The sequence below is a fragment of the Salmo trutta genome, unplaced genomic scaffold (assembly GCF_901001165.1).
Source record: "Salmo trutta unplaced genomic scaffold, fSalTru1.1, whole genome shotgun sequence".
Taxonomy (NCBI): Eukaryota; Metazoa; Chordata; class Actinopteri; order Salmoniformes; family Salmonidae; genus Salmo; species Salmo trutta.
The window spans coordinates 3,968,642-3,991,730 of NW_021822911.1; the positions used below are offsets into that span (position 1 = coordinate 3,968,642).

Below are 23,089 nucleotides of genomic sequence, written 5' to 3' on the forward strand. Positions count from 1 at the left end.
CATGAAGTCATAATGATGGTTTAACCAGGTTTCTAGGATATATAGTATATTCTAGAATTCATCCATGATGTCATAATGATAGTTTAACCAGGTTTCTAGGATATATAGTATATTCTAGAATTCATCCATGATGTCATAATGATAGTTTAACCAGGTTTCTAGGCTATATAGTATATTCTAGAATTCATCCATGATGTCATAATGATAGTTTAACCAGGTTTCTAGTATATTCTAGAATTCATCCATGATGTCATAATGATAGTTTAACCAGGTTTCTAGGCTATATAGTATATTCTAGAATTCATCCATGATGTCATAATGATAGTTTAACCAGGTTTCTAGGCTATATAGTATATTCTATAACTGCCAGTGTAGATTTCCTGTGGAGGCAAATTGTTAGAGCTGTTGATAAGTCATTGTATAATATTCAGCCAATTTTTTTTCATGCCATTACATTAAAGGCAAGACATACCTAGATTTAATTACATTCATGAATTGGTTTGAAACCTTTGTTTTAAACCCTTCTCAAAGTTGGTGCCTTGACGGATTTGTAAAAAATGGTTTGTCATGAAACACTTTTTTATTTTTATTTAAACGTAACCTTTATTGAACTAGGCAAGTCAGTTAAGAACAAATTCTTATTTACAATGACTGACGACGCTGGGCCAGTTGTGCGCCGCCCTATGGGACTCTCAATCACGGCCGGTTTTGATACAGCCTGAATTTGAACCAGGGTGTCTGTAGTGACGCCTCAAGCACTGAGATGCAGACCGCTGCGCCACTCGGGAGCCCCAACATCATGTTCTAGTGCTGTCCCCAACTAAAATACATCTTGGTCAACCAAGAGTCATCTGTTCTTTCTACCATTCGCCCCATGTGTTTCTATAAAATCAACTATATGTACTGAACTTGTCTGATGCTTTAAGCACGCTGTTTGATTAAATAAATAAGACACACAAATGACGAGGGAGCCAGTCGTCAACGTAACCTGACCTAGAGGGAGCCAGTCGTCAACATGACCTGACCTAGAGGGAGCTAGTCGTCAACATGACCTGACCAGAGGGAGCCAGTCGTCAACATGACCTGACCTAGAGGGAGCCAGTCGTCAACGTAACCTGACCTAGAGGGAGTCAGTCGTCAACATGACCTGACCTAGAGGGAGCCAGTCGTCAACATGACCTGACCTAGAGGGAGCCAGTCGTCAACATGACCTGACCTAGAGGGAGCCAGTCGTCAACATGACCTGACCTAGAGGGAGCCAGTCGTCAACATGACCTGACCTAGAGGGAGCCAGTCGTCAACATGACCTGACCTAGAGGGAGCCAGTCGTCAACATGACCTGACCTAGAGGGAGCCAGTCGTCAACATGACCTGACCTAGAGGGAGCCAGTCGTCAACATGACCTGACCTGCATTCTGCAGGCAGAAAATATTGTGATAAAAATAAATATCCTAGAAATCACTTTGGCTGCACATGGCCTGTGTACAACAAACCTGAAACATTATATCAACTATCAACTGGGTCAGTGAAACTCGGATAGCAAGCTTGCAACATTGTATAAAATATTCTACACCCTCAGTTTCCTGCTCCAGTGAGTTCTGGACAGACACAGCTGTAGGCTATTTCTGCAAAGGATAAGAAGTAATCAGGTATTTTATGACATTTCCACAGGATCAGAGAATTACATGTTTCCCTTTTTATGCTGAGTGGTTATCGAAAGGACGAGAGCTGGAAATATTTTACTAAAATACTTTGAGGAACTATTGTCATCGGCAAATGATTTTGATTAGACTTTGTTTACGTGTTGTTTGAAAATGAAGACAAAATTCCTTTGAGAAGCTCCACAATTCATTAGTGGTGGTGCGTTAAGACAATCAGAAATACTATCAAACATCCCCAAATGGGCACATTTATAGGCCTACATTTGCACACAGGCCAGGTAGACTAGTCCTACTTCTATATGTGTAACCAGGTAGACTAGTCCTACTTCTATATGTGTAACCAGGTAGACTAGTCCTACTTCTATATGCTTAATTAGGTGTGTGTCTTTACTCAACATTGACAGGAGTGTTTCAAACAAAAGACAATTAATAAATTGACAACAATCTTGCGGGGTCAGGTCTGGGTGGTCTGCCAGGGGCCGTTTCATTTAGTATCTGTTTGGGTCAGCATGGGGAATGATTGTATTTCCCCATAGTATGTTGTACCGAAGTTGACCGACTGAAAGGGAGTGTAACTTTGATTATAATTACTGTTCCCTGAAGGAAAAAAAATAAATCCTAAATCATTTCAGTTTGCTAAATCCAGTGGTTCTAACCAAGAGTCACCCAAATGGTCATTAATGCGGTTCTTCAATAATTACACATAATACTTAATACTGTAGATGTTTAGTTACAGTCACATGTTCAACTATCATCAGCTGATCCAGGAAATCATTTTCTGAATGACAAACATCACGATATGCAACAACAATCAAAGTGCTTCTTCATTCATTACTCTGGTAAAGACAGTTATGCCGTGCTCCATGTTGGATCCAACATCCCTAACAAATTGATGTTTATAATGTGTTATTGTCTGCTTGATTTACAGTAGGGTCTCGTTAGTCTGTTTGGAAACAGAGAGACTTATCTCAATGTGTAAAGAACTGTTCCTTGATGGATAGGCTATTGTACAACACACAGAGCTATTTTCCTTTATTCAGGACATTTAGAATGACAACACATCACAGAGTAGCCTAGTGGGATTATTCACAAAATTATCTGGTGATCAGGTTATGAAATGTCATGACAAAGACATTTTAGTTTCCATGTTTCACCTGAAATATTAAATGATTTATAGTCCTACGTCTGTGTTGTTGTTAGATGAAGTTATGGGTCCTACAGTAGGTCTGTGTTATTGTTAGGTGAAGTTATGGGTCCTACAGTAGGTCTATGTTGTTGTTAGGTGAAGTTATGGGTCCTACAGTAGGTCTGTGTTATTGTTAGGTGAAGTTATGGGTCCTACAGTAGGTCTGTGTTATTGTTAGGTGAAGTTATGGGTCCTACAGTAGGTCTGTGTTGTTGTTAGATAAAGTTATGGGTCCTACAATAGGTCTATGTTATTGTTAGGTGAAGTTATGGGTCCTACAGTAGGTCTGTGTTGTTGTTAGGTGAAGTTATGGGTCCTACAGTAGGTCTATGTTGTTAGGTGAAGTTATGGGTCCTACAGTAGGTATATGTTGTTAGGTGAAGTTATGGGTCCTACAGTAGGTCTGTGTTGTTGTTAGGTGAAGTTATGGGTCCTACAGTAGGTCTATGTTGTTATTAGGGGAAGTTATGGGTCCTACAGTAGGTCTATGTTGTTGTTAGGTGAAGTTATGGGTCCTACAGTAGGTCTGTGTTGTTGTTAGGTGAAGTTATGGGTCCTACAGTAGGTCTATGTTGTTGTTAGGTGAAGTTATGGGTCCTACAGTAGGTCTATGTTGTTGTCAGGTGAAGTTATGGGTCCTACAGTAGGTCTATGTTGTTGTCAGGTGAAGTTATGGGTCCTACAGTAGGTCTGTGTTGTTGTTAGGTGAAGTTATGGGCCAATTTGGCATACACTTGGTGTACAAACCCTCATTGTCAGGCTGATGTTAAAGCTAGCCAAAGAGCATTTTATTGGTTGAGGTGTTTTTTAAGTATAAAGCAGTTGATTTGCGACAATAACACAAACATATTAAGCAGGTGATTCAAGCGAGCCTTACAATTATAATCCAAAGTAGTGTGAAATGAACTCATAGGCAACCTGGAAATGGAGGCTATTTTTGCTGTCAGCCTATGAGAACTCCCCTGAGTTTTCCCCACGGTGGTGAATTAGTGAATAGACACAGAGCTTAATGTGAGTTTCCTTGAGTAGCACTCCTGATCTTGCGCTGTAATATTCAGAATACATTGTGAAAAGCTAAAATCTTTGCTCACCATTTTTGCTCCATGCAGATATACTACATCCATAACTAGTGGTTTCCTCATTAGCAGATATACTACATCCATAACTAGTGGTTTCCTCATTACCAGATATACTACATCCATAACTAGTGGTTTCCTCATTACCAGATATACTACATCCATAACTAGTGGTTTCCTCATTACCAGATATACTACATCCATAACTAGTTGTTTCCTCATTAGCAGATATACTACATCCATAACTAGTGGTTTCCTCATTACCAGATATACTACATCCATAACTAGTGGTTTCCTCATTACCAGATATACTACATCCATAACTAGTGGTTTCCTCATTACCAGATATACTACATCCATAACTAGTGGTTTCCTCATTAGCAGATATACTACATCCATAACTAGTGGTTTCCTCATTAGCAGATATACTACATCCAAAACTAGTGGTTTCCTCATTACCAGATACACTACATCCATAACTAGTGGTTTCCTCATTAGCAGGGAGGAGTTTCTACAACCAAATCGCCCTCGTGCCGCAATTTTAGCAAACACAGAAAGGGGCCAATATTGGAGACCAAAAGTCGTCTGCCACACTGCTTAGGATTTCAACAACTTTAACTTATTTCTAGCCTGCAATCATCGATGTTACTAATAATGTGAAAACAAGACAAAATATGACTATTGTTGGTCATTTTAAGACAATTGTCAAATAATTTTAACATTCATTAGACATCAATTGTTGTACAACATCATGGCTACGCTGTTGGCATCACCTTTTACAGTGGATTACTGCTGTTGTGGGCTTTTAATCATCTGTCTGACTTTGTTGTTCACACAGGAGAGAGAACTAACTACCATGGGTCCTCTGGGGAGCCTCAACAACCTCATGATGCTGACAGGACAGAGAAGAGTCTCTCCAGATCAGAACACCTCAAGAAACACCTGCAGAGACCCACAGGGAAGATAACTCACTGCTGCTCTGACTGTGGGAAGAGATTCACCTCATCAGGCATTAAAATTCATCAGAGAATCCACACAGGAGAGAAACCTTATAGCTGTACTCAATGTGGGAAGAGTTTTGTACAATCTAGCTATCTGAAGATACACCAGAGAATACACACAGGAGAGAAACCTTTTAGCTGTGATCAATGTGGGAAGAGTTTTGTTCAATATAGCCATCTGAAGATACACCAGAGAACACACACAGGAGAGAAACCTTTTAGCTGTGATCAATGTGGGAAGAGTTTTACTCGGCTAAGCAGCCTGATATCACACCAGAGAACACACACAGGTGAGAAACCTTATAGCTGTACTCAATGTGGGAAGAGTTCATCTCCCTCCTGTCACACAAATGATTTTAGCGATGAGTGATGACAAATAAGTGTTGCGTTCCTTTGTTTAGGGACCCCTACATTTAAAGAGTTGTGTAATATATAATAAATATATCTCCCATTTCCATGTGTTTTTTAGTTGTGTTAGTTTCAACATCACGTACAACCTGATTTCCCCCCTTATTGATATCAGTGATTTATTGCTACTTGTCAAAACAACAGCGTTTTTGGTGCTTGTGCTTAAAAAGTAATATGATTAATGTGGCAGATGTTTGTGTATATAGCACATGTTATGTTTAGGTTTTCAATTTATCACAAACTGTTTCTGCATTTTTGTTATTGATTTGTACATGTTAAAACTGTGTTTTGACATTGGGGCTATCCCACCTAGAAAAATGTAATTAAAATACTTTGAAAAAAGGACTATGCAACCAAATATTTATTTATGCAACCAACTGACAATTTTTGGTACAATTATATTGACATTGTTGCCCTGCTATTAGAATATCAGGGTTCATTCTCAGATGTGCCAACCCAAATGTACTAGAACATGACATTGGGGACTGGGCCCCGATCCAACAACATGCCTATCTAGTGAACCCTGAAAAGAGAGAGAAGCTCCGCAGTGAGGTGGAAAGTTACTACGGATATTGCAGGAGTTTCCTCTTGAAATCAGACATGTCCGTGGTAAGGACAACTTGGTTTCTGATTGTGTTTTCCTTTTTTGGACGACTTGGTTCCTGATTGGGGTGATGAGAGTTCTAGAAGCTAGTGAGTTTAAAAAAAATAAGGTTGTAGAAAAATATATATTTAGAAATATGTTTTTTCCTGTTTTTAATTGTTGACAGTCAGTAGACACCATGTTTATATTGTAGGAGGTGAAGCATTGTAGTTGATTATAATGTCAAATCGAAGCTTTCTGTTGGTGGTGAGCAAAGTTGTCCAACAAAAATTCTCTTATGGTGTTACTGTCTTTGTTTTTTCCATTTATGTTTTGAGTTTGGACTTTAGCACGTCTAGCTCGTTAGCACGTCTAGCTCGTTAGCACGTCTAGCTCGTTAGCCCATCTAACAATATTGACAGTATTGATTTAAATAATTAATTGTTTATTTAGTTGCACCACAAATGTGAATTAATATTTACAAAACAATTTACCAAACAAAACACATTACAAAATTGCAACATTTCTGCAGACATGTCAGATCATAATAAATAATACATTTACTTTGTATACTGCTTTTCATGACAGTTACAAAATAAGGATGTACAATAAAAACATAAAAAATGATTCATAGGTAAACTAACAACATTGTAGACTTGATGCTAAATACAGATGTTTCAGCTTTAGTGTGTATATCATATCCACTTAGTTATGTTAGGAAGTTCTCCATCTTTATGACCGGCCCTGGTAACTTCACCCCAACTCCTCTGATCCCCAGAACTCAGTCACTTAACAACATAAGTGTTTTTCTGACATTTTGGGGAAATTTAAGAGAAAATAAAAATCCAGCCGTAGCAGAGCCCCAAGTCCCATGGTGACGTCCTCTAGGGTGTGGATGTTCTCCCCATCAAAGTTAAATAGTTAGTTAACGAATACAGTATGAGGTGAGACGGTGAACTGATGTTGAACCGGGCAGTCAGCTGCTGCTGCTCCAATACAGTATGAGGTGAGACGGTGAACTGATGTTGAACCGGGCAGTCAGCTGCTGCTGCTCCAATACAGTATGAGGTGGGACGGTGAACTGATGTTGAACTGGGCAGTCAGCTGCTGCTGCTCCAATACAGTATGAGGTGAGACGTTGAATCATAATGATTAAGTTAATTAAAATGAATTAGTGAAACTGTTAAAAAATGGTATATGTCATATTAAATATATTACTCTATTATCATATAGAAACATCATGGAATATTGTACATCATATTAAATATATTACTGTATTGTTATCATATAGAAACATCATGGAATATTGTACATCATATTAAATATATTACTGTATTGTTATCATGTAGAAACATCATGGAATATTGTACATCATATTAAATATATTACTGTATTGTTATCATAGAGAAACATCATGGAATATTGTACATCATATTAAATATATTACTGTATTGTTATCATATAGAAACATCATGAAACATCAAAAAAAACACAACAAACAGAAGATTAACAACTGAAAGACTAAGGAAATGCCATTGATTAAAATATTAATTGGATGCAACAACCAACCCAAAATAAAGGCTTGCTTTTTAGGAGGGGCTCTGAAAGACACTATGGGGGTGTCCACTGGAAGTTGACTAGTAACAACAACTGGGACCTAAAAGACACCCACCATGAGACACACTAAATCTGCCCAAGAAGAGGCAAACAAAAGAAAAACCCATACCAAACTTAAAGACAGGAAGCAAACCAAAAAGGTGGAGCAACTAAAGGTGTTGACTCTCCACATGTATCAAGACAACTGGAGCACTGGGCCAGACACTCTTAAATAGAACCTGGACCAGCTCAGGTGAAACACCTTCCCTATATACACAATATACACAAACATCTCCCACAATAATCATATTACTTGAATTTATTTAAACAAGCACCTTATAAATTGCACAAGCACCAATAAATCATTGATATCAATTAGGGGGGGGGGGGGGAAATCAGGTTGAAACTAACACAACTAAACAAAACACATGGAAATGGGAGATATATTTTACCTCGCTGGTTAGAGGACAACCTGCAGAAGACAGTCAGCTACATTTTGGAATGATGCATTTAAATGTAGGGGTCGGTAAACAAAGGAATGCAACACATTTGTCATAACTCATCGATATCATGTTGAAATCAATTGTGCGAGAGGAGGGAGATGAGGTTGCACGTCCTCTTAAAACTAAACAGCTCAAAAATCACATGGAATCTGGGAATAATGTGTACATCCCTGGTTAGAGGACAATTTGTAGAAAACAGCTAGCTACATTGTGATTCAAGTGGGTCACCAACGTGGTAAGTGTAACACAGCTCTTTTTTTGTTAGTCACTTTTAGTTAAATCTCATAAATAGTACTCTTTCAATTCAGAGCCTGGATTTTTCCCCTGAGGCTAATATCCATATCATGTTGAAATCAATAGAACAGGGTCAAACGCTTAGTTAAAACATTCTACATTGTGAAATACCTTAAAATACACCTACTACAATGTTAAAACATTGTGACATTATTTCATAGATATCATGAAACAACTCCTTCATGTATTTTCTGATGTTTGATCAGAGATCTTTTATCAGAGTATCTCTTGTCACACTGATCACAGCTATAAGATTTCTCTCCTGTGTGTGTTCTCTGGTGTAGAGTAAGATTGCTAGAGGTAATAAAACTCTTCCCACATTGATTACAGCTATAAGGTTTCTCTCCTGTGTGTGTCCTCTGGTGTATAGTAAGATTGCTAGATGCAATAAAACTCTTCCCGCATTGATCACAGCTATAAGGTTTCTCTCCTGTGTGTATTCTCTTGTGTAGAGTCAGAGAGCAAGATCGAGAAAAACTCTTCCCACATTGAACACAGCTATAAGGTTTCTCTCCTGTGTGTGTTCTCTGGTGTGTTATCAGGTTGGTTGAATGAGTAAAACTCTTCCCACATTGAGTACAGCTATAAGGTCTCTCTCCTGTGCTGTGTGGATTCTCTGATGAATTTTAATGCCTGCTGAGGAGGTGAATCTCTTCCCACAGTCAGAGCAGCAGTGAGTTCTCTTCCCTGTGGGTCTCTGCTGGTGTTTCTTGAGGAGTTCTGATCTGGAGAGACTCTTCTCTGTCCTGTCAGCATCATGAGGTTGTTGAGGCTCCCCAGAGGACCCATGGTAGTTAGTTCTCTCTCCTGTGTGAACAACAAAGTCAGACATATGATTAAAAGCCCACGACAGCGGAAATCCACTGTAAAAGTGACGTCTGTAATGAATGTTAAAATTATTGAACAATTGTCTTAAAATGAGCAAGAATAGTCATTTTGTCTTTTCACATTAGTAGTAACATAGATGATTGTAGGCTAGAAATAAGATAGTCATGTTGTTGAAATCCTAAGCAGTGTGCCAGACGACTTTTGGTCTCCAATATAGGCCCCTTTCTGTGTTTGCTACAATTGCGGCACGAGGGCAATTTGATTGCAGAAACTCCTCCCTGCTAATGAGGAAACCGATAGTTATGGAAGTACTATATCTGCCTGGAGCAAAAATGGTGAGCAAAGATTTTAGTTTTTCACATTGTATTCTGAATGTGAATGGGGGAAACCTCAGGGGAGTAACCTCCATTTCCAGGTTGCTTATGAGTGCATTGCACACTACTTTGGATTATAATTGTAAGGATATTTGAATGTCCTGTTTAATATAATGTTTGCTAAAGCATTAAGAATTGTGTGTAATTATTGAAGAACCGCGTTAATGACCGTATCCATTTGGGTGTTATCAATAAAGTTAAGATTTTATTTATTTATTTAACCAGGTAGGCCAGTTGAGAACAAGTTCTCATTTATAACTGTGACCTGGCCAAGATAAAGCAAAGCAGTGCGACAAAAAAACAACAGAGTTACACATGGAGTAAACAAACGTAGTCAATAACACAATAGAAAAATCTATATACAGTGTGTGCAAATGTAGCAAGGAGGTAAGGCAATAAATAGGCCATAGTAGCGAAGTAATTACAATTTAACAAATGAAACCTGGAGTGATAGATGTGCAAGTAGAAATACTGGTGTGCAAAAGAGCAGAAAAAGTAAATAAAAACATTGGGATGAGGTAGGCAGTTGGATGGACTATTTACAGATGGGCTGTGTACAGCTGCAGCGATCGGTAAGCTGCTCAGATAGCTGATGCTTAAAGTTAGTGAGGGAGATATGTCTCCAACTTCAGCGATTTTTGCAATTCGTTCCAGTCATTGGCAGCAGAGAACTGGAAGGAAAGGCGGCCAAAGTAGGTGTTGGCTTTGGGGATGACCAGTGAGATATGCGTGCTATGGGTGGGTGTTGCTATGGTGACCAGTGAGCTGAGTGACGGCGGCCTAGCATAGACTTACAGATGACCTGGAGCCAGTGGGTTTGGCGACGAATATGTAGCGAGGGCCAGCCGACGAGAGCATACAGGTCGCAGTGGTGGGTAGTATATGGGGCTTTGGTGACAAAACGGATGGCACTGTGATAGCCCGCATCCAGTTTGCTGAGTAGAGTGTTGGAGGCTATTTTGAAAATTACATCGCCAAAGTCAAGGATCGGTAGGATAGTCAGTTTTACGAGGGTATGTTTGGCAGCGTGAGTGAAGGAGGCTTTGTTGCGAAATAGGAAGCCGGTTCTAGATTTAATTTTGGATTGGAAATGCTTAATATTAGTCTGGAAGGAGAGTTTACAGTCTAGCCAGACACCTAGGTATTTATAGGTGTCCACATATTCTAAGTTAAAACCGTCCAGAGTAGTGATGCTGGACGGGCGGGTGCGGGCAGCGACAGGTTGAAGAGCATACATTTAGTTTTACTAGCATTTAAGAGCAGTTGGAGGCCACAGATTGAGTGTTGTATGGCATTGAAGCTCGTTTGGAGGTTTGTTAACACAGTGTCCAAAGAAGGGCCAGATGTATACAGAATGGTGTCGTCTGCGTAGAGGTGGATCAAGGAATCACCCGCAGCAAGAGCAACATCGTTGAACAGAGAAAAGAGTCGTTCCGAGAATTGAACCCTGTGGTAGCTCCATAGAGACTGCCAGAGGTCCGGACAACAGGCCCTCCGATTTGACACACTGAACTCTGTCTGAGAAGTAGTTGGTGAACCAGGCGAGTCAGTCATTTGAGAAACCAAGGCTATTTGAGTCTGCCCATAAGAATAGGGTGATTGCCAGAGTTGAAAGCCTTGGCCAGGTTGATGAAGACGGCTGCACAGTACTGTCTTTTATCGATGGCGTTTATGATACAGTGAGGGAAAAAAGTATTTGATCCCCTTCTGATTTTGTACGTTTGCCCACTGACAAAGAAAGGATCAGTCTATAATTTTAATGGTAGGTTTATTTGAACAGTGAGATAGAATAAAAACAAAAAAATCCTGAAAAACACGTCAAAAATGTTATAAATTGATTTGCATTTTAATAAGGGAAATAAGTATTTGACCCCCTCTCAATCAGAAAGATTTCTGGCTCCCAGATGTCTTTTATACAGGTAACGAGCTGAGATTAGGAGCACAATCTTAAAACCTGTTGGGGCTAGGGGGCAGTATTGAGAATTTTGAAAAAAATGTGCCCATTTCTAACTGCCTCCTACACCAACTCAGAAGTTAGGATATGCACTGTATTAACAGATTTGGATAGAAAACACTCTGAATTTTCTAAAACTGTTTGAATGGTGTCTGTAAGTATAACAGAACTCATATGGCAGTCAAAACCCTGAGACAAATTCTGACAGGAAGTGGATACCTGATGTGTTGAATGACTTTTAAGCCTATGCCATTGAAACACACAGGGACTTATTAATCATTGAGCACTTCCTACGCCATCCACTAGATGTCACCAGTCTTTGCAAAGTGGTTTGAGTCTTCTACTGTGAAAACTGACCGAACAAGAGACTTGGAACGTTGGTCATAAGCGGATGGCCAATACTACTCTGGCGCGCGAGTGCATGTTTGGGTACTCTCGTTCCAATATGTTTTAAGGGGTGGGCTTGCGTCCCACCTAGCCCATAGAGGTTAAAGGGAGTGCTCCTAATCTCCGCTTGTTACCTGTATAAAAGACACCTGTCCACAGAAGCAATCAATCAATCAATCAGATTCCAAACTCTCCACCATGGCCAAGACCAAAGAGCTCTCCAATGATGTCAGGGACAAGATTGTAGACAAGGCTGGAATGGGCTACAAGACTATCGCCAAGCAGCTTGGTGAGATGGTGACAACAGTTGGTGCGATTATTCGCAAATGGAAGTAACACAAAATAACTGTCAATTTCACTCGGCCTGGGGCTCCATGCAAGATCTCACCTCGTGGAGTTGCAATGATCATGAGAACGGTGAGGAATCAGCCCAGAACTACACGGGAGGATCTTGTCAATGATCTCAAGGCAGCTGGGACCATAGTCACCAAGAAAACAATTGGTAACACACTATGCCGTGAAGGACTGAAATCCTGCAGTGCCCGCAAGGTCCCCCTGCTCAAGAAAGCACATATACATGCCCATCTGAAGTTTGCCAATGAACATCTGAATGATTCAGAGGACAACTGGGTGAAAATGTTGTGGTCAGATGAGACCAAAATGGAGCTCTTTGGCATCAACTCAACTCGCCGTGTTTGGAGGAGGAGGAATGCTGCCTATGACTCCAAGAACACCATCTCCACATTCAAACATGGAGGTGGAAACATTATGCTTTGGGGGTGTTTTTCTGCTAAGGGGACAGGACAACTTCACCGCATCAAAGGGACGATGGACGGGGCCATGTACCGTCAAATCTTGGGTGAGAACCTCCTTCCCTCAGCCAGGGCATTGAAAATGGGTTGTGGATGGGTATTCCAGCATGACAATGACCCAAAACACACGGCCAAGGCAACAAAGGAGTGGCTCAAGAAGAAGCACATTAAGTTCCTGGAGTGGCCTAGCCAGTCTCCAGACCTTAATCCCATAGAAAATCTGTGGAGGGAGCTGAAGGTTCGAGTTGCCAAACGTCAGCCTCGAAACCTTAATGACTTGGAGAAGATCTGCAAAGAGGAGTGGGACAAAATCCCTCCTGAGATGTGTGCAAACCTGGTGGCCAACTACAAGAAACGTCTGACCTCTGTGATTGCCAACAAGGGTTTTGCCACCAAGTACTAAGTCATGTTTTGCAGAGGGGTCAAATACTTATTTCCCTCATTAAAATGCAAATCCTTGTACTACATTTTTGACATGCTTTCTTTCTGGATTTTTTGGTTGTTATTCAAAACAAACATACCATTACAATTATAGACTGATCACTTCTTTGTCAGTGGGCAAACGTACAAAATCAGCTGGGGATCAAATACTTTTTTCACTCACTGTACGTTTAGTGCCTTGAACGTGGCTGAGCTGCACCCGTGACCAGCTCGGAAACTGGATTGCACAGCGGAGGAGGTACGGTGGGATTCAAAATGGTCAGTGATCTGTTTGTTAACTTGACTTTCGAAGACTTTAGAAAGGCAGGGATATAGGTCTGTAACAGTTTGGGTCTAGAGTGTCACCCCCTTTGAAGAGAGGGATGACCGCGGAAGCGTTCCAATCTTTAGGAATCTCGGACGATACGAAAGAGAAGTTGAACAGACTAGTAATAGGGGTTTCCACAATGGCGGTGGATAATTTTAGAAAGAGAGGGTCCAGATTGTCAAGCTCAGCTGATTTGTACGGGTCCAGGTTTTGCAACTCTTTCAGAACATCAGCTATCTGGATTTGGGTGAAGGAGAAGCTGGGGAGGCTTGGGGAAGTAGCTGCGGGGGGTGGGGAGCTGTTAGTGCAGTATGCCACAGGATGTTTTTGTGCTGGTTGAGGGCAGTCAGGTCTGGAGTGAACCAAGGACTATATCTGTTCTTAGTTCTACATTTTTTGAAAGGGGCATGCTTATTTAAGGTGGTGAGGAAATTATAATTAAAGAATAACCAGGCATCCTCTACTGACGGGATGAGGTCAATATCCTTCCAGGAGACTCGGGCCAGGTCGATTAGAAATGCCTGCTTGCAGAAGTGTTTTGGGGAGCGTTTGACATTGATGAGGGGTGATCGTTTGACCACGGACCCATAACGGATGCAGGCAATGAGGCAGTGATCGCTGAGATCATGATTGAAAACAGCAGAGGTGTATTTGGAGGGCAAGTTGGTCAGGATAATATCAGCGAGGGTGCCCATGTTTACGGATTTAGGGTTGTACCTGGTGGGTTCCTTGATAATTTGTGTGAGATTGAGGGCATCTAGCTTGGATTGTTGGACGGCTGGGGTGTTAAGGATATCCCAGTTTAGGTCACCTAACAGAATAAACTCTGAAGATAGATGGGGGGCAATCAATTCACATATGGTGTCCAGGGCACAGCTGGGAGCTGAGGGGGGTCTATAACAGGCGGCAACAGTGAGAGACATTTCTGGAGAGATTCATTCAGACACGGCAAAGACATCAAGGTTTGCGGAGTGTGCTAAAGCAGTGAGTAAAACAAACTTAGGGAGGAGGCTTCTGATGTTAACATGCATAAAACCAAGGCTTTTACGGTTACAGAAGTCAACAAATGAGAGCGCCTGGGGACACACAGGGCCTGGGTTAACCTCTACATCACCCGAGGAACAGAGGAGTAGGATGAGGGTACGGCTAAAGGCTATCAGAATTGGTCATCTAGTGCGTTGTGAACAGAGAATAAAAGGAGCAGATTTCTGGGCGTGGTAGGATAGATTCAAGGCATAATGTACAGACAGGGGTATGGCAGGGTGCGGTACAGTGGAGGTAAACCTAGGCATTGAGTGACGATAAGAGAGGTTGCATCTCTGGAGGCACCAGTTATGCTAGGTGAAGTGTCAGGGAAATTGCAAGATTATTTTATAATGCTTGTATTGCATTATAATTGTTGTTTTATTCGACAGAATAGAGTATTCTGTAAACTATTGTGTGTGTGTTCTACTGAGGATGGGCCTCTATGAGATAACACTGACAGAGGAGATTTACGATGTCTTTGGGTGATAAAACCTAAAGAGCATTCCAGAGAACATGGGTTAATGGTTCTATTCTATACCGTACCAGGAAGAGACGGTTCCAGTTTGGAGTAGGAGGAACAGACACTGGTCTATACAATGAAAACTGTTGACACAGCAGATGCTGTCTGCTATGTATTATAGATATCTTTCATACAAATCTTAACCTTGTGACCATTCAATGTATCTGTTGTTCGTCATGTAGGTTGAAAGGGGTGTATCTTGGCTATAAAAGATCTTTGTACTTTTGTTTTGCCACTCTCAACGGATCATTAGAAAATGGTGAATCGTTGATAAGTCATTGCTATTGCAAAGCTCTTATTATTAAAGATATAGTTTAAGTATAACTCTGACTTGTGTGAAGTTTGTCTCTCCTCATTTGATAGTAAAGAAATGAACCACCACAGAGGTCACTGCATGTGGGAGGTGGGACAAAAGAGCTCTCTGAGGCATGTTGAGTGGGACGAGGGGCTCCGCAGTAAAATAAAACAATGATAACTACCCTAAACAACAGTATACAAGGCATATTGACATTAGAGAGACATAAAGCGAGGCAAAAAGCAATCGCAAGTGTTGATTGGGAGAGCTAGCTAAGACAACAACGGGTAAGACCACAGTTAATCAGCTAAGACAAAAACAACAGGTAAAATGGCGATGAATGGGCAGAGAGGGTCAGTTAACTACACACGGGGCCTGAGTTCGAGGCTGGGGCTGACGGATCAACAAAATAAAATAACAGTCCAGCAGGCATCAGCTATATAGCCAAGTGATCATAGGGTCCAGTGAACAGGAATATATGAAACAGGGAAGCCGTTAGGTAGTCATTACTACGCTAGCCGGGAGATGCACTTGGCTCGAGGCTAACTGGTGCTAGCTTCGGGACAAGGGCATCACCGACGTCTGGCAAAGGCCGGGTGAGGGCACATTGGACGGAATTACGTCGGCAGACCAGTCGTGATGGATCGGCGGGGCTCCGTGTCGACAAAGGGTCCAGGCCAATTGGCAAAAGAGGTATTGTAGCTGGAGTAATTTTGTTTGCTAGCCGGGAGATGCGCCTGGCTCGAGGCTAACTGGTGCTAGCTTCGGGACAAGGGAATTAGCCACTATAGCCAATCCGGTGCAAAGATCCAGAGCTTACGGCAGGAATCCGGTGATGTAGTGGCTATTAGTCGTCTTAGTGAAGAGTCTGGGAGGCATCAGCTGTGTAGCCGAGTGATCATAGGGTCCACTGAGCAGGCCGGGAGATGGGGCTGGGCCACTCGGTGGCAGCTAGCTAGCTGCGATTATCTGGTGTAATGGTCCAGAGCTAACAGCAGGAATACGGTGATGTAGTGGAGAAAAACAGTCCAATATGCTCAGTGTTGATATCGCGCTGTGCAGACTGGCAGGTATTATCCAGGCTAAAAGTGGCTGGTATCTGAGCTAAAAAGGTAAAGACCTCTAGCAGTGGCTAACAATGACTAAATAGCTAGTAGCTCATTAGCTGGTTAGCTTCTGATGGTTAGCTTCTGATGGAGGTTCTAGCTATAAGGTCTAAAAAATAGCAGATCCGCATCACATTGGGGGAGGCAGGTTGCCGGAAGGTATATTTAATTTAAAAATGGAAAAAGAGATTGAAATATATTGCAATATATACAAAAAAACATAACATTTACAACAAACACGTCATACTGCTACACCATCTTGGATTAGAAGATGACTCAGTAAAACATATGACAAGAGTAACAGATGTCCATCCACATAGCAATCCTGTGATCTCCTCCCGTCCACCCAGCACATTCCACAGCCACTCTGTCTTTCTAAAGATCTCACACCTTTACATACTCTGCGTCTGATCTATCATGTCTTTAATATCTCAATGTTGAAAGTTGAGCCCGAATCCAACAATAGTCATACAGTTACACTCCCTTTCAGTCGGTCAACTTCGGTACAACATACTATGGGGAAATACAATCATTCCCCATGCCGACCCAAACGGATATTAAATGAAACGGCCCCTGGCAGACCACCCAGATCTGACCCTGCAAGATGCGTCAGATTTGTCAATTTATTAATTGCCTTTTGTTTGAAACACTCCTGTCAATGTTGAGTAAGGACACACACCTTATTACCCATATAGAAGTAGGACTAGTCTACCTGGTTACCCATATAGAAGTAGGACTAGTCTACCTGGTTACCCATATAGAAGTAGGACTAGTCTACCTGGTTACCCATATAGAAGTAGGACTAGTCTACCTGGTTACACATATAGAAGTAGGACTAGTCTACCTGATTACACATATAGAAGTAGGCCTAGTCTACCTGGTTACACATATAGAAGAGTTACACATATAGAAGTAGGACTAGTCTACCTGGCCTGTGTGCAAATGTAGGCCTATAAATGTGCCCATTTGGGGATGTCTGATAGTATTTCTGATTGTCTTAATGCACCACCACTAATGAGCTGTGGAGCTTCTCAATTTATTTTTTTCTTCACCTCAAACAGCAAGTAAACAAAGTCTAATCAAAATCAATTGCGTACGACAATAGTTCCTCAAAGTATTTTCGTAAAATATTTCCACTCGGCATGAAAGGGAAAAATGTAATGCTCTGATCCAGTGGAAATGTCAAAATACCTGATTACTTCTTATCCTTTGCACAAATAGCCGACAGCTGTGTCTGTCCCGAACTCACTTGAGCGGGAAACTCTGATCTGATTTATAGGTGATTTCTAGGATATTTATTTTTAATCAGGATATTTTCTACCTGCAGGCTGCAATGTTTTTATTTGTTGGCTTTATGTCGGCTATTTTTACTTAGTTGGCAATAATAGTTACTTGTAGATTTGTCTAACTTTCATTTAGATAGAATATAGGTTAGTCAGACAATGATTTTGAGATACTATATTATAAATTAAATGAAACTCTTCCACAAAAATGTGCATATGAAAATCATAACTGGCACACAGATCGTTAGAAATGGTTAAGATACATTGGCACTGCAACTGGAAAAAGTTTGATGACCGCTGGAATTACTGAAAACGTCAGGAGCAAAACGGCAGTCGGTTAGAGTTTTTTCTTCTTCTGGTCAGGTTATATTGATGACTGGCTCCCTCAAGTAACTTGTGTGTCTTAATTATTTAATCAAAAAAGTTCAGTACATATAGTTGATTTTATTAAAACACATGGGGCGATTGGTAGAAAGAACAGATGACTCTTGGTTGACCAAGATGTATTTTAGTTGGGGACAGCACTAGAACATGATTTTGGGGCTCCCGAGTGGCGCAGCGGTCTAAGACACTGCATGCTTGAGGCGCCCTGGTTCAAATCCAGGCTGTATCACAACCGGCCGTGATTGGGAGTCCCATAGGGCGGCGCACAATTGGCCCAGCGTTGTCCGGGGTAGGCAGTCATTGTAAATAAGAATTTGTTCTTAAAACTGACTTGCCTAGTTAAATAAAGGTTACATTTAAATAAATAAAAAAGTGTTTTATGACAAATCGTTTTTTACAAATCCGTCAAGGCACCAACTTTGAGAAGGGTTTAAAACGAAGGTTTCAAACCAATTCATGAATGTAATTGAATCTAGGTATGTCTTGCCTTTAATGTAATGGCATGAAGAAAAAAAATTGGCTGAATATTATACAATGACTTATCAACAGCTCTAACAATGTGCCTCCACAGGAAATCTACACTGGCAGTTATAGAATATACTATATATCCTAGAAATCTGGTTAAACTATCATTATGACATCATGGATGAATTCTAGAATATACTATATAGCCTAGAAACCTGGTTAAACTAATCATTATGACATCATGGATGAATTCTAGAATACACTATCTAGCCTAGAAACCTGGTTAAACTATCATTATGACATCATGGATGAATTCTAGAATATACTATATATCCTAGAAACCTGGTTAAACTATCATTATGACATCATGGATGGCCAGTCCTTGTATTCATAGTGTAGTGAATTCAAGGGGTTGGACTCAAACCTGAGCTGGACTCAAACCTGGGTCCAGCAACTGTCAAGCCAACACCTTATAACAGTTACGCCAAGTCTCTGGGCAGCCATTTTGTTGCTGTTTAAAAAAAACAATAAATCAACCAATCTGCAGTTAAAACACTGTTTTGGTAATAAGATGATGGATGGGTCTGGAGAAATGTAACTGGTCTCTAATTCATAGACAGACCTTTGGATGCAAGGACCGACCATCCATGATATCAACATTATAGTTATAACCATGTTGAGGCTATACAGTGTTGATTTACATTGTTTCTAAACATTGGAGTAAAAAAAAGCTTATTTGGGGTTCTGATGGGGTACAACAGTTGAACTAAGCTCATGAGGCATGTGTTATATTCTTCAACAATCAATGGTTATAAATAAATAATTTAAAAGTCACAATATGAATGTAGCAATTGCAGATTTCCCCTTTAACACCACACATCAGTTCAACTGCAGAGTTTGTGCCTCTGTATCTAAGACAGTACTTACTAGTGTTAATCAGGGAACGGTTTCTCAAAACCATCTTATGGCTGAGTTCACCGTTAGAACCACTGGACGCCTTAAGATGCGTTTGGAAAACCGGACCCAGATATCCAGTTACCTCCTCTTCTTCCTTTTTCGATGTGACAGTCATCTCCCCCTCCTCCTCTTTCACTCCAAAAACAGCATCCTCCTCTTCTTTTACTGTAACATCTTCCTCCTCCTTCACTCTGAACGCGTCTTCCTCTTGTTTAACTGAAACGTCTTTCTCTTCTTCTTTCACTGTAACCTCCTCTACTTGTTTTTGTATTGTAACATCCTCCTCCTCGTCTTTGACGAGACCCTCTTTCTCCGTCCAGCAGACCTCTTCTTTAGCAGGAGGAGAGTAGCTTAGTGAACTCATGTTCGGAGATGTTAGCTAGCTAGGCTAATGCTAACTTAACCAGCCCACTAGCTGAATAATAACAACAACACCGTAAATATGAAATTAAATCGGATAACTAACTAGACGACAGAAGTGGGTTTAAAACACAGTGGCTAATATACACTAACGCGTCTAATGAGCTTTATTGGTTCGGCTATTTTGTCTAGCAAGCTACCGAGGAGGCTGACGAACTGTTACTGCTGTTGAAAGAAGAGTTCCGTCCACTAGATTATACGTCACAACAACAGCATTGCCGTAAAATCCCAGACCGCCATCTGCTGACTGGAGTGGGTAACGCAGTTGAGTAAAATGTTTATTTTATTTTCAGACAAAAAGTTAAAGGGTCGGAATAAGGGACATCGCTGGTGCTAAAATATTCATTAGCCCCCCCCCTAAATAAATCAATATCAGTCAATATATATTTTCTGTGATTTATTTTTTTAGTCAACCGTTCCATCGCATCTTAAACTTCCTATCACCGCACTAGGACCGGGGGATGCTGCTGCACTAGTGACTGTTAGACTTTCTTCAGCAAAGATGGCGGACAGAAATACTAGGAGAGAGGGGTACCCCTACACAGAACTGAACTGGATCAAAGATGGCGGACAGAAATACTAGGAGAGAGGGGTACCCCTACACAGAACTGATCTGGATCAAAGATGGTGGACAGAAATACTAGGAGAGAGGGGTACCCCTACACAGAACTGAACTGGATCTAAGATGGTGGACAGAAATACTAGGAGAGAGGGGTACCCCTACACAGAACTGAACTGGATCTAAGATGGAGGACAGAAATACTAGGAGAGAGGGGTACCCCTACACAGAACTGAACTGGATCAAAGATGGCGGACAGAAATACTAGGAGAGAGGGGTACCCCTACACAGAACTGAACTGGATCAAAGATGGCGGACAGAAATACTAGGAGAGAGGGGTACCCCTACACAGAACTGAACTGGATCAAAGATGGCGGACAGAAATACTAGGATGGAAGCAAATGTAAGGGATTATAATGTCATAACGAATCATGCAAAAACATGTACAGTTGACAGGAATGTTAGTTAATGTATAGACAAACGATTATGCATTTTTTATCATAAAGTTCATTTATGTAAATCGTGATTTAGCCAGCTAGCTGACTAGCTAACATTAGCCAGCTAGCTGACTAGCTAACATTAGCCAGCTAGCTGACTAGCTTTATGGGTGTTGTGACATGAGTATGAAATTGTCATTCTGGTTGTTTTAGGGACTCCTGAAACAACCAGCAAACCAGGCTGTCGTTTTGTGAAACAGTGGATGTATAGAATCTAGAGAGCTGAAGAATTTACTGCAAATTGAATGTACAATTGTGTAAGCTTGCCTTGCTTATATTTGCCATGTGTAACAGGGTTGGTTATGTTTCCACTTGCCTCTAAAGAAATGTGTACTTAATGTTCAAGCATTCTTATTGGTTGGTTCAACTGATGACAATAAGATGTGTTGTGATTGGCCCCGCTTGCAGATAGGGGGAAATCGGGAACGTCAGGTCTTCCCAGTATGAAAATGTGATGCAAGGGGTAGGTCACGTTCTGAATACTGTTTTATATTTTATAATGTGTACAAGTTTGCTGTACGTTACTGATTTATACATGTGTGGGTATGTGGTACCTGTTAGGGATTGAGGGGCTTTCTGGGATGTGCGTTGGCATATGATTGCTGTAGATAAGTGTGTTAGCTAGCATACACCGATGTAATGGTCACATAAGCCCACTGCTAACACAGTTGTCTTCATGCTACAGATTTTGCCATCGACAGCCATCAGTATCATTAAGCCCTGCACAACTACCGTGCTGTTTCCCATTTAACAACAGGAATAAATGATGCTCAACTGGGACCACTGGCTGATGTGATTTATTAGGAGAAAACACAACGCAAGGAGAGTACGATATACATCTGTTACACATGCAGATAGATGAAATAACGTAGCTAGCTATGTTCTTGCTTATTGTGCAGTGGATGATTAAAATACCTGTATGCCTATGGATGTGTAGCTAGCTATCTAGCCGATCTGTGTATGGACCCAAACGTTTGGTATACATATTAGTTCAGAACCTATGAACCTCAGCTATCATAGCCAGTTGTATCAACTTCAAAACAGCCTGAATGACATTAATGAAGCCTATGGATTGAGTAGAATATAATATCATGTTGTGCCAAGGATGCAAGTCGTATATACATGTAGTTATTACCATGCATGAGATCCCCACATTGTAGCCTGTACATTTAATATATTCACTGATCATGTACTCTACCTTGGCAAATAAAGGTGCAGTTTAGGTATGAATGTCTTTGAGATTATTTTTCAGTCATATCCAATACCAGGAGTATCAAATTCCAGTCTTTGAATGACACTGTGTCTGTGTAGCGTGGTTCGTTCTGCGTTGTGTACTTTTAATCAGGACACTGCCACAACTGGAATTATGATGGTTGAATCATGTTTATTGGTCCTGCACACGAAGAGACAACACACAATATGTTAGCCCTCGGTGCAGTCACAGCTCTCGGGCACCTTGCTAGCTGAAGGTCCGGCAAAAGAGAACGATAAAAGGGTCCGTAAGTACGGATAACCCGCGATGGACCAAACCAAAATATACAAACTTTTACAATTAGGTGTATTTACAATATAGATATCAAAAAATGTTTGTACACCGAAAAATAACATTAACTAGGCTGCTGTAATTAAATAAAGAAAACACGTTGAATTATTATTATTGTTATTAACATCCCCTCTTGACCTGGCCTACTTGAACTGTCCTTGCGTGCAACTTGGTGCATAATCTAGGGGAACAACATCACTCTACTACATTCACCCCCACTGTTTTACACTAGATTATAGGCACAAAACAAAACACATTACCTCGAAGGTAACAAAGCAAAGAAAGAAAAAAAAAATTCACACCCACAGAGCGACGGAGTAACCCAGTGTAGTCCCTTAAATCTAGACCAACAAATGGTCGATCAGCTGGAAAGCTATCCCGCGAAGGATTAGGAAAAATAAGAGGTAGCTAATCCCTTATTCAACCGTATACAAAAAATGCCAAATACATTTTATGCTGATGAACTACACACAAAGTTACATGAATTGTTAAAAATATTAGACCAACCCACAAATCACTCTAAGACCCAGTTAGATTACCATATACACACAAAAAAATGAAAAGGTAGGCAATATCCTACCGTCACTGAGAAACCAAGAACGGTTTCATTTCCTGTGTAGACA

General features: G+C 40.8%; 1 pseudogene; it reads right to left on the minus strand.

The window, feature by feature from the left end:
• Positions 1-23,089, minus strand: part of LOC115186583 (zinc finger protein 721-like) — a 61,787-nt pseudogene that overhangs the window by 28,101 nt on the left and 10,597 nt on the right.